General features: G+C 40.4%; 1 non-coding gene across 1 annotated transcript; it reads right to left on the bottom strand.

Annotated features, from left to right (window-relative positions):
- Positions 1-1826: 1826 nt before the first annotated feature.
- Positions 1827-1933, bottom strand: LOC141683410 (small nucleolar RNA R71). The gene has a single exon (XR_012560273.1). It is a non-coding gene; the product is annotated as a small nucleolar RNA R71 (small nucleolar RNA).
- Between the last annotated feature and the right edge of the window lie 8762 nt (positions 1934-10695).

The raw sequence follows: 10695 nt of genomic DNA on the forward strand, positions 1-10695 counted from the left end.
CTTTATAATGCTCTATTAAGCTTTGAATTGATGCATTTGTACTCAAGTTGTTGGTGGTTTAAATGTGTTTTCTAGTGTTTTTGCATTTCAGGCATTAATCCAGGAATCAGGTGAATTAGCATTATTTTGGTGCTAATATGGTGTTAGGATGGTGTCCAAGGAATTAAGCTCGGGAAGCCAACTCAATTGCAGCAATAATTAAAGAAAAGAAGAAGTTTTTCCAGGAGCACGGCGCTCCCGTGCTGGTCTAGCGGGTGGCCACGCCCAAACTGCAGAAAGCCAGCGCGCCCGCGCTGATGAAGCGCACTGCCGCGCCGGGTCGGGAGAATTGAATCCTGATTCTACTCAAATTCTAATTGGAGGACTTCTACTTGCATGGGCTGCTATATATACTTAAATAAAGGACGTTTTCCAAAGAGGGACGTACCAGAGCACATGGAGAAGGCGTAAGAAGACCGTTTTAGCATGATTCAACGAAGACGAAGAAGATCTTGTTTTTACTTGCGAATCTTTGTTCTAAGTTGTAACTTGGATGCTAGTTTTCTTATTCGTGAAACTTACTCTTGTTTCGTACTTGGTTTTATTATTTATTCAGTATAAAGACTACGTTTATTATACCATGCTTTCATCGGAACCCACATTGATGATGAGTCCGATTATGGGCTAATCGTTATCGTGGGGTTCTAGCGAATTTATTTATGGATTTCTTTAGTTAATTTGTTTCGATGCCTTAGTGTGTGGTGATTATATGATAAACTAGTATTGTTTGTGCTTATTCGTCTTATGAGCGTCGCGAACTTATAAGATAGCGTGTTAATCTTTAATGAAGCGACAGTGAATTTAAGGATTTAGAACTTGCCATGCTAGCATATGTTCATGTGTTATTGATATGCATGATTCGTAGGTAATTTTAACTATCTTACTTGCCCTGTGTAATCATGATAGATAACTTGTACATTAAACCATTATATTGTTAAATTCTATAGACATGTAGGGTCTCAATATACTTGGTGCCTATTCAGCTTCTATCTCTTTTGTGGATGTCTGGTAGTATGTTATTCGTGCAACAAAAGTTGGCGTTTAGCAGTTTCGTATTATCTGATTAGTGTCATCACCATTGCATGCTAAGGTGAAGAACAATAAGGCTATTGAATGAAGTATTTAATGAAGTTAGAATCCCATGTTTGTCTCATATAATATACAACTCTCTTTTACTCTCTTAGTTATAATTGTTAGTTTAATTCGTAGATATAATCAAAACCCCAATTTGTTATCGTCTTAGCATTGAATAATAACCATATCATCGGTGCATAAGTGCATAAATCACATAGTTAACCAAACCAGTCTCTGTGGGAATGAACTAGAAATAATTCTATATTACTTGCGATCACGTATACTTGCGTGAATAATAGCGCGTGTTTAGCCCTAACAAGTTTTTGGCGCCGCTGCCAGGGACTGCAGTGTTAACTTTTAGTTTATGTGTTTGTCATCAGTGATCGTTAAAGTTTATTGAATCGGACATTGTTACTTACCTCTCTTTTTCTTGTCGTGTTTCTGGTACTCTAGCGATCGTGTATGCATACGCGTTCACGAGCTCGTAGGAGAATTCTGGATAAAGACGAGGAAGAAGTTGTAGAGGAGCGAAGGAAAGATTTTGAGGACGAAGAGAAAGTAGTAGAAGATGCTATCAAGCTGCGACTATTCCCATTCTCTTTGAGGGATAAAGCGTAGTGCTGGTTACATTCTCTACCACCAGGGTCTATCACCAGATGGGAGGATCTTGCACAAAATTTCTCACTAAATTCTTTCCTATGGCGAAGACTGCTGGAATCAAGAATGCTCTTTCTCAATTTGCTTAGTAAACTGGTGAATCTCTGTGTGAGGCTGGGGTTCGATATAAGGAGATGCTAAGGAAGTGCCCACACCATGGCCTGCCTGATTGGATGATTATAAACTATTTCTATAATGGTTTAGGTGCACAATCTAGACCTATGCTCGATACAGCATCTGGTGGAGCCTTATGGGCTAAAAGCTACAATGAAGCTTGTTGATTGAGCTAATGGCAGCCGATGAATACCAGAATCCTACACAAAGAATTTTACAAGGAAAGGTAGCTGGAATTATGGAAGTGGATACAGCTATTGCTATAGCTTCTCAACTTCAATATTTGACGATGAAAGTGGACTCTCTGGCTAATTATGGAGTTAATCAAATCACTAGTGTTTGTGAGCTTTGTGCGGGAGTACATGAAACTGAGCAGTGTGTTATTTCTAGCGAATCGGCTCAATTTTAGAGCAACTTTCAGAGATCACAACAACAAGCTCCAGCCACTAATCACCCGAATCACCGCAATCATCCTAACTTCAGTTGGAGCAACAATCAGAATACGGTGCAACAATCTTATCAGCCATACACAACAAAGCAGTATAACCCTCCTGGTTTTCAGCAACCGCAATATTCCCCGAGGCAATAACTTCAACTTCAGCAGTTACCTCAAGCTAATGAAAAATATGAATTGGAGGAGTTGAGGCTCATGTGCAAGAGCCAAGCTGTTTCTATCAAGACCTTGGAGAATCAAATTGGGCAAATTGCTAATGCATTATTGAATCGACAACCTAGCACGCTTCCGAGTGATACTGAAGTGCTAGGTAAGAAGGAAGCTAAGGAGCATGTTAAAGCAATCATATTGAGGTCTAGTAAGGTTGCGAATCATGAAAAAGCTAGAACTCCAGATTCTGAAGTGGAGGCTGAAGATGAAGAAGTGCAGAAGGAAGCCGAAGTGGAACCAAGAAAGACTACTATTGAGCACACTCCTCCTGAGGGTAATACAGGGGAGAAACAGATCTATCCTCCACCTCATTTTCCTAAGAGGCAGCAGAAGAAGAAGCTGGATAAGCAGTTTGCGAAGTTTCTGGAGGTGTTCAAGAAACTTCACATCAACATACGTTTTACTGAAGCTCTTGAACAAATGCCTAGTTATGCGAAGTTCATGAAAGGTATTCTCTCTAGGAAGGTAAAGCTTGATGACTTAGAGACCGTTGCTCTCACAGAGGAATGTAGTGCGGTGCTGCAATAGAAATTGCCTCCGAAGCTTAAAGATCCTGGAAGCTTCACTATTCCTTGCACCATTGGAAAGGTGTCATTTGATAAGTGTCTATGTGACCTGGGAGATAGCATCAATCTGATGCCCTTATCAATCTTCAAGAAGTTAGACTTGCCTGATCCAAAGCCTACATACATGACTTTACAGTTGGCCGATCGTTCTATTACATATCCGCGAGGTATTGTGGATGATGTCTTAGTCAAGGTGGATAAACTCATCTTCCCTGCTGATTTTGTAATTCTTGATTTCGAGGAGGATAAGAAAATTCCCATAATCTTGGGAAGACATTTCTTGGCTACTGGCCGAACCTTGATAGATGTGTAGAAAGGTGAGCTTACCATGCGAGTGATGGATCAGGATGTAACTTTTAATGTGTTCAATGCCATGAAATTCCCTACGGAAAATGAGGAGTGTTTTAAGGTGGAGATGGTTGATTATGTGGTTAATTATGAACTCGATCGATTGCTAAGGTCCGACGCCTTAGAGAAAGCCTTATTGGGGAACTCCGATAGTGAAGATGACGAAGGTGACGAGCACTTGCAATATTTGAATGCTTCTCCCTGGAAGCGAAAGATGGATATGCCTTTTCAATCTCTTGGATTGGAGGAGCTAAAAAGTTCTTCGAAGCACCTCAAGCCATCTATTGAGAAAGCTCCTACTCTTGAGCTTAAGCCTTTACCTGAACATTTGAGGTATGCATTTTTAGGTGATGCATCTACTTTGCCTGTTATTATTGCATATGACCTTTCAGGTAGCGATGAGGAGAAGCTTTTGAGAATTCTTTGAGAATTTAAATCGATAATTGGTTGGACTATAGCAGATATCAAGGGAATCAGCCCTTCGTATTGTATGCATAAAATTCTGCTAGAAGTAGGAAGCAAGCCTACTGTTGTGCAACAGAGATGGCTAAATCCAATCATGAAAGAGGTTGTGAAGAAGGAAATCCTCAACTGGCTAGATGAAGGGATCATCTATCCTATTTTTGACAGTTCATGGGTGAGCCCAGTTCAGTGTGTGCCAAAGAAAGGTAGTATCATTGTGGTAGAAATGAGAATAATGAGCTTATTCCTACACGAACAGTCACGGGGTAGAGAGTTTGCATGGATTATAGGAAGCTTAATAAAGCTACAAGGAGTGCAAGCAGAGTTGACTTCCTTGTGAGTAACGTTATGCCGTGGTTTGCCGATATAGTGAACTACCTTATGAGTTATTTGGAGTGAAAGCAGAAGAATCGTGGTTTGCCGATATAGTGAACTACCTTGTGAGTAACGTAATGCCTTCAGAGTTGACTTCCGCTCAAAGGAAGAAGTTTCTACATGAAGTGAAGTGCTATATGTGGGATGAGCCGTTTCTTTTTTGTCAAGGGGCAGACTAAATCATCAGGAGATGTATTCCTTACAGCAAAACGAGGGGATCTTGCGAGATTGCCACTCAACGGATTATGGAGGACATTATGGTGGAGAAAAGACAGCATCTCGTATTCTTCAAGCAGGTTTCTTTTGGCCAACTTTGTTTAAAGATGCTCATCAGTTTGTTTTGAAATGTGATCAATGTCAACGTGTGGGTAATTTGTCCAAGAGGGATGAGATGCCTCTTAATGTGCTTCTCGAGGTTGAAGTCTTCGATGTTTGGGGAATTGACTTCATGGGGCCATTTGTCTCATCTTCTAACAATCAGTATGTCTTGTTGGCGGTTGATTATGTGTCAAAATGGGTTGAAGTTAAGGCGTTGCTGTTAGGCAGAAAGCATGCGCTAAATAAATCACGCAAGTATACGCGTTCGCAAGTAATATAGAATGATTTCTAGTTCGTTCCCACAGAGACTCTGATTAATTATACTTAATCGACTTACTTCACCAATGTATGATTATTCTTCAATGTCAAGACAATAACAAGCAGGGTTGGTTTACTAATTTTACTACGAGAATTAAACACTTGAATTAAAAATATTAAATACAAATGAGATCCTCACTTCATTACTACTTCATTCAATAGTTATCGTTATTAACCTTAGCATGTAATGGTGATAATATTAATCGAACAACACGAAACTGATAAACGCCAACTTTCATTGTGCGAGTACCATTCTACCAAGCATCTATAATTAAGATAGAAGTTGAATAGGCATCAATTATGTTGAGACCCTATATGTCTACAGAATTTGACAACATAACGACTTAAGCACAAGTTATTCATTATGATTACAGAGGGTAAGTCAAATGGTTAGAGTTACCCATGAATCATGCATACAATGCATGAACCTATGCTAGCATGGCAAGTTCTAAATCTCAAGATTCACTGTCGCTTCACAGGAGATTAACAGGCTATCTTACATGTTCGCGACCCATATAAGACGAATAAGCACAATATATACTAGATATCATATAATCACCACATACCAAGGTATTAAACAAATAACTAAAGAAATCCATAGTAAATCCGCTAGGATCCCATGATCACGATTAGCCCATAATAGAACTCATCGACACAATGGGTTTATATGAAAGCATGATTAAAAACAAACGATATAAACTAATAAAAATCCTGAATAAATAACGAAGTACGTCACAAGAGTATTAAGGTTCAAAGAATAAAGAAAACTAGCACCCACTGTTACAACGAATAAAAGAATCACAAGATGAACTATGCTTCCTCTTCTTTATTGTTGCGTGCTAAAATGGTCTTCTTTTCTTCTTGCCCTGGCTCATTATCTCGGTCCTCAATGGTGATTAATCAATGATGGAGAAAACGGCCTCTAAAAAAGTTTATATAATAACCCATAAGAACCAGCGCCAATAGAAGCCCAATTCAACTTGGAGAATAAAATTCATTATCTGAATTTTTGACCCCAGGCGGCCGCTTCCAATCTACAGGCGGGTGCCTCCAAGCAGGCGGCCGCCTCCAACTTCCAGGCGGGCGGTTGCAACCCTTCTGGAAAATTTCCAGGATTGCTTCCGTATTTGCTGATTTCTTCACGCAACTCCCCTGGACTGATTTCTAGCACTTCCAAAGGCTTTATTTGATGAAAAACATCTATCTAAGCAAGTTATAACCTGAAATGCAAAAACACTCAAAAACGCGTTAAAAACACAAAATACTCGAGTTCAAGACACCAATTCAAACCAATATGAAGCGCTCTAAGTGGTATAAAATGCCACTTATCACACCCCCAAACTTGATTCGATGCTTGTCCTCAAGCGTCATAGACTCAAACTAGAATATAACATGCATGAATGCAATTTATATGAATTCAGCGATCCCTTCGCGATGACTAAACCAACCGACACATGACACTTCAACAAATGCAATTAGGCGACTAAAGTTCAATCAAATCACGCAAGCTAACATACAACTAGAAATGTGGTGTGTGCGAATGCTTAACATATATGCTTCGAAACTAGACCAATCACCATAACTTAACTATCCTCAAGGCAATCACAAGCTTATACGAAGAATATAATCTAGACACAAAATGACTTATAACACTTCAAGACTATTGGAGTTTATTATGGAATCATGCTTTTATTCAACACAAAAACAAATGCTTATTTGATCGTGCAATGAGTGAGGTCCACAAAAGACTTATGCAATGGTATCCATTTAGCGAGCGTTAGGTTAGCAGATCCCAGACTATAAAAGCCTTAGGTCACTAGGCACAAAGTCCCCTAAAAACTTAATAACTCGAATACCAAAGATCTCACTCGTGATCAATTGTGCATTGAACCATATTCTTTTTTTTCTCTTTTTTTCTTTTTTTTTTCAATTTCTGAGCAAGTGCGTTTCGCTCCATCTTGCTCAACCCTAGACTACTCACATATAATACAAGCCGGCTACTAGCCATTTGACGCCTAGCCACAACTAACAATGAATTCCAATTTTTATCTATTCATGTCTTTTATCATTAAGAGCCTATCATGCATCCTAAGCATAAGCAATAGATTAACCTCGAAGACCATCAAACCATGACAACAATCTAGCCCTTCAGCATACTCTAAGACTTAGTAAAATTACAAGTGTTTCTAGCATGCATATCAACCTAACCAGATTCAACATCACTTTAACGCTATCACTACACTTGCATCACTATCACATATTAATCGGTAAAGCAACACAAAGGGATGATGGTATATGCATGAGATATATGACATGACAAACAAAGCTATAAATGAAAAAAAAAAAACTATATGGCAAAAATATGCAAAAATATGAACTAAACTATCATGAAAATGCAACTACATGACACACACAAATGTGTTCCTTAACTACCACCCCAAACTTAAAATCTTCACTGTCCTCAGTGAAGGTAACAGAAAGGAACACAGGGTATACCTACTTAGACGAATCATCATCACCCTTAGAGGGTGGAGTGTCAGGAGGTGGATAAGCAGAATTCTCACCAAAAACGGGCCACTGGATATCAGTTCCAAGACCTCTAAATGCAGTCCCAAGTGCTAGGGTGAGATCATCTGCAAACCTACTCTGCGATTCATACATCGCGTCCATCCTCCTGGAAAGCCTCTTGAACTGGACATCAGCCAATCCCGAACCATCTCCTCGCGAAGACTCTGCCTCTCTCTGCAACTGACTGGGCCTAGCCATGGTAGCACCAGCTGCTGGAACTCCTCCTACGAGCTCATAGTCAATGAATCAATAGGAGCGGCCGGCATCTGCAGCTACTCATAATAAGGCCACTGAACTCCAACTTCCTTGCAAATCTTTGTGATAATAGAGGCATACGGGATAGAGTATTGCGATCCCCTAAAAAACTTCAAAATCCCTTGGTAGATGTACTCACCAAGGTCCACATAGTATTCTTCATTCAGAATTCCCCATAACAACCTAGCCCTTTTCCACTAAAACCTCATGTGCATGCACAGATGGAAGAATATTAGCATATATGAATGCATTCCAAGCACGAGCATACCTGTTCATTGTGACCGCAGGGAAATTACGATACTTGTTGGGTCCCTTTTTGAACGTCCAGACGTTGCCCGGCCGACAAAGAGTAGCCACGATCAAGTCCAAATCAAAATCCTCGGGGGTTTTGTCATTCCACATCTCCTCTTGTGGCTTCCTCAATCGCTGGCCAATCACCCGATGAATCGCTACGGGGTGATAATCAACAGTTAGCCCATGGACCACAGAAAACCCATTCTTTTCGGCCTTGGCATTCGCATAGAACTCGCGAACGACACTCATCGGAACCGCCTCAGGCGACTCACAGAAAGAAATCCAACCCTTCTCAGCAATCATTGGAAACAAATCACCATCCCTCCCTGAAGGAAAAAACCCAATCTCCTTAATAATGGCCTTCGTGAGAAGTTTTGAGTACTCCTCTTCAGCAGCCGCATCCAACAATCGGGGCCTCGCAGCCGTATTTCTCGACGAATCAGTAGTCGGAACGGTGTTGCTACTTCCTACAAATCGTGCTCTCTTCAGGGCCATTGAAACTGAGAAAAAGGGTTTGAGAGATTGTGTTTGTTGTATAGGAGAGAGTTTGTAGAGTTAAAAGTGTGTGGGATGTGTATGGAGGGGTTGTATGTATATATAGGGCAAAAGTAGGGTTTGAATTTGAATAGGAGTGGGGAATGTGGTAGAGTATGGAGGAAGTTCGTGGGTATGTAGGTTAGAAATTGTGTTTGCTTTTGTTTTTGTGTATTTGTATTTTATTTTTTTATAACAGTCGGCTGAAAAAAAATTCTGGAATTAAGGCCGCAGGCGGCCGCCTCCAGCTTCTAGGCGGGTGCCTGCTAGCAGGCGGCCGCCTCCAACCTGCAGGCGGGCGCCTGCAAGGTCTCTGGAAAAGAATTTCCCTCAAAATTTTTTTTATTTTTTTTGGATTTTTGGATAGAGGACTAAATTCTAAGGTGTCCTATGGTCTCATATCTTGGGTTGCCTCCCAAGAAGCGCTTCTTTTATGTCAATAGCTTGACGTGGAGTTATGCTATCAAGTTGATAATAGGACGGCACTAACCACTTCACGGTTTACCATATCCCCATAGTAGTGCTTCAATCTCTGACCATTTACTTTGAATGCTTGGCCCGAATCGTTCTCAAAAATCTCCACCGCTCCATGTGGAAACACAGTTTTGACGATAAATGGTCCAGACCACCTTCATTTCAACTTCCCAGGAAAAAGTCAAAGACGCGAGTTGAATAGAAGAACTTGTTGCCCCGGAACGAATGACTTAGGCGCTAACTTCATGTCATGCCACCTTTTTACCTTTTCCTTGTACATTATGTTGTTCTCATACGCTTGAAGTCGAAACTCATCAAGTTCATTTAACTGAAGCATTCGTTTCTTCCCAGCTGCATCTAGATCAAGGTTTAACTTCTTCAATGCCCAATAAGCCTTATGCTCAAGCTCCGCAGGTAAATGACATCCCTTACCATAGACAAGTTGAAACGGGGACATCCCAAGTGGAGTCTTATATGTTGTTCTATAAGCCCAAACAGCTTTATCGAGCTTCAAAGACCAGTCTTTCCTTGACGGACAAATGAATTTCTCTATTATGTGCTTGATCTCCCTATTAGACACTTCATCTTGACCATTAGTTTGTGGATGATAGGCAGTAGCGATGCGATGATTCATATTGTAGCGTTGCATCATAGAGGTGAACTTACGATTGCAGAAATGCGACCCTTTGTTACTTATGATAACTCATGGCGTTCCAAACCTTGTGAATATCTGCTTGTGAAGAAAATTCAACACTACCGTTGTGTCATTAGTTGGTTGAGCTTTGACTTCTACCCATTTCGAGACGTAATCGACTGCCAGTAAGATGTACCGATTGTTGTAGGACGAGATAAATGGTCCCATAAAATCGATTCCCCAAACATCGAAGACCTCAACTTCAAGCATCATATTTAAAGGCATCTCATCCTTTTTGGAATGGTTCCTAACTCTTTGGCAATGATCACACCTTAAAACAAACTGATGTGCATCCTTAAACAACGTAGGCCAGAAAAAACCTTCTTGAAGAATACGAGCTGATGTCTTTTCCCCACCATAATGTCCACCATAAACTGTGGAATGACAGTCTCGTAATATCCCCTCCATCTCACAGAATGGGATACATCTCCTGATGATCTGGTCAGCTCCCTGTCTAAACAAATATGGTTCATCCCACATGTACCACTTCTCCTCATTAAGAAACTTCTTCTTTTAAGCCGCCTTCATATTCGGAGGCATTATATTGCTAACAAGATAGTTCATAATATATGCGAACCATGGCTCTTCCTTTTGAATTGTGAACAACTGCTCATTCGGAAAAGATTCGTTGATCAATGTCTTATCATGTGAAGTATAATCGGGATTCTCCAATCTAGAGAGATGGTCAGCTACTAGATTTTCAGTACCCTTTCGATCCTTGATCTCTAACTCGAATTCTTGTAGCAAGAGAACCCAACAAATAAGTCTAGGCTTCGAATCCTTCTTTAAGACTAGATAACGGATGGCCGCGTGATTAGTGAATACTGTCACCTTTGTCCTAAGTAGATAAGATCGAATTTTTTTGAAACCATAAACTATCGCCAAGAGCTATTTCTAAGTAGTGGTGTAGTTCAGTTGGGCTCCATTTAGCGTCTTACTAG

This window comes from Apium graveolens, chromosome 1 (assembly GCF_009905375.1).
Source record: "Apium graveolens cultivar Ventura chromosome 1, ASM990537v1, whole genome shotgun sequence".
Taxonomy (NCBI): domain Eukaryota; kingdom Viridiplantae; phylum Streptophyta; class Magnoliopsida; order Apiales; family Apiaceae; genus Apium; species Apium graveolens.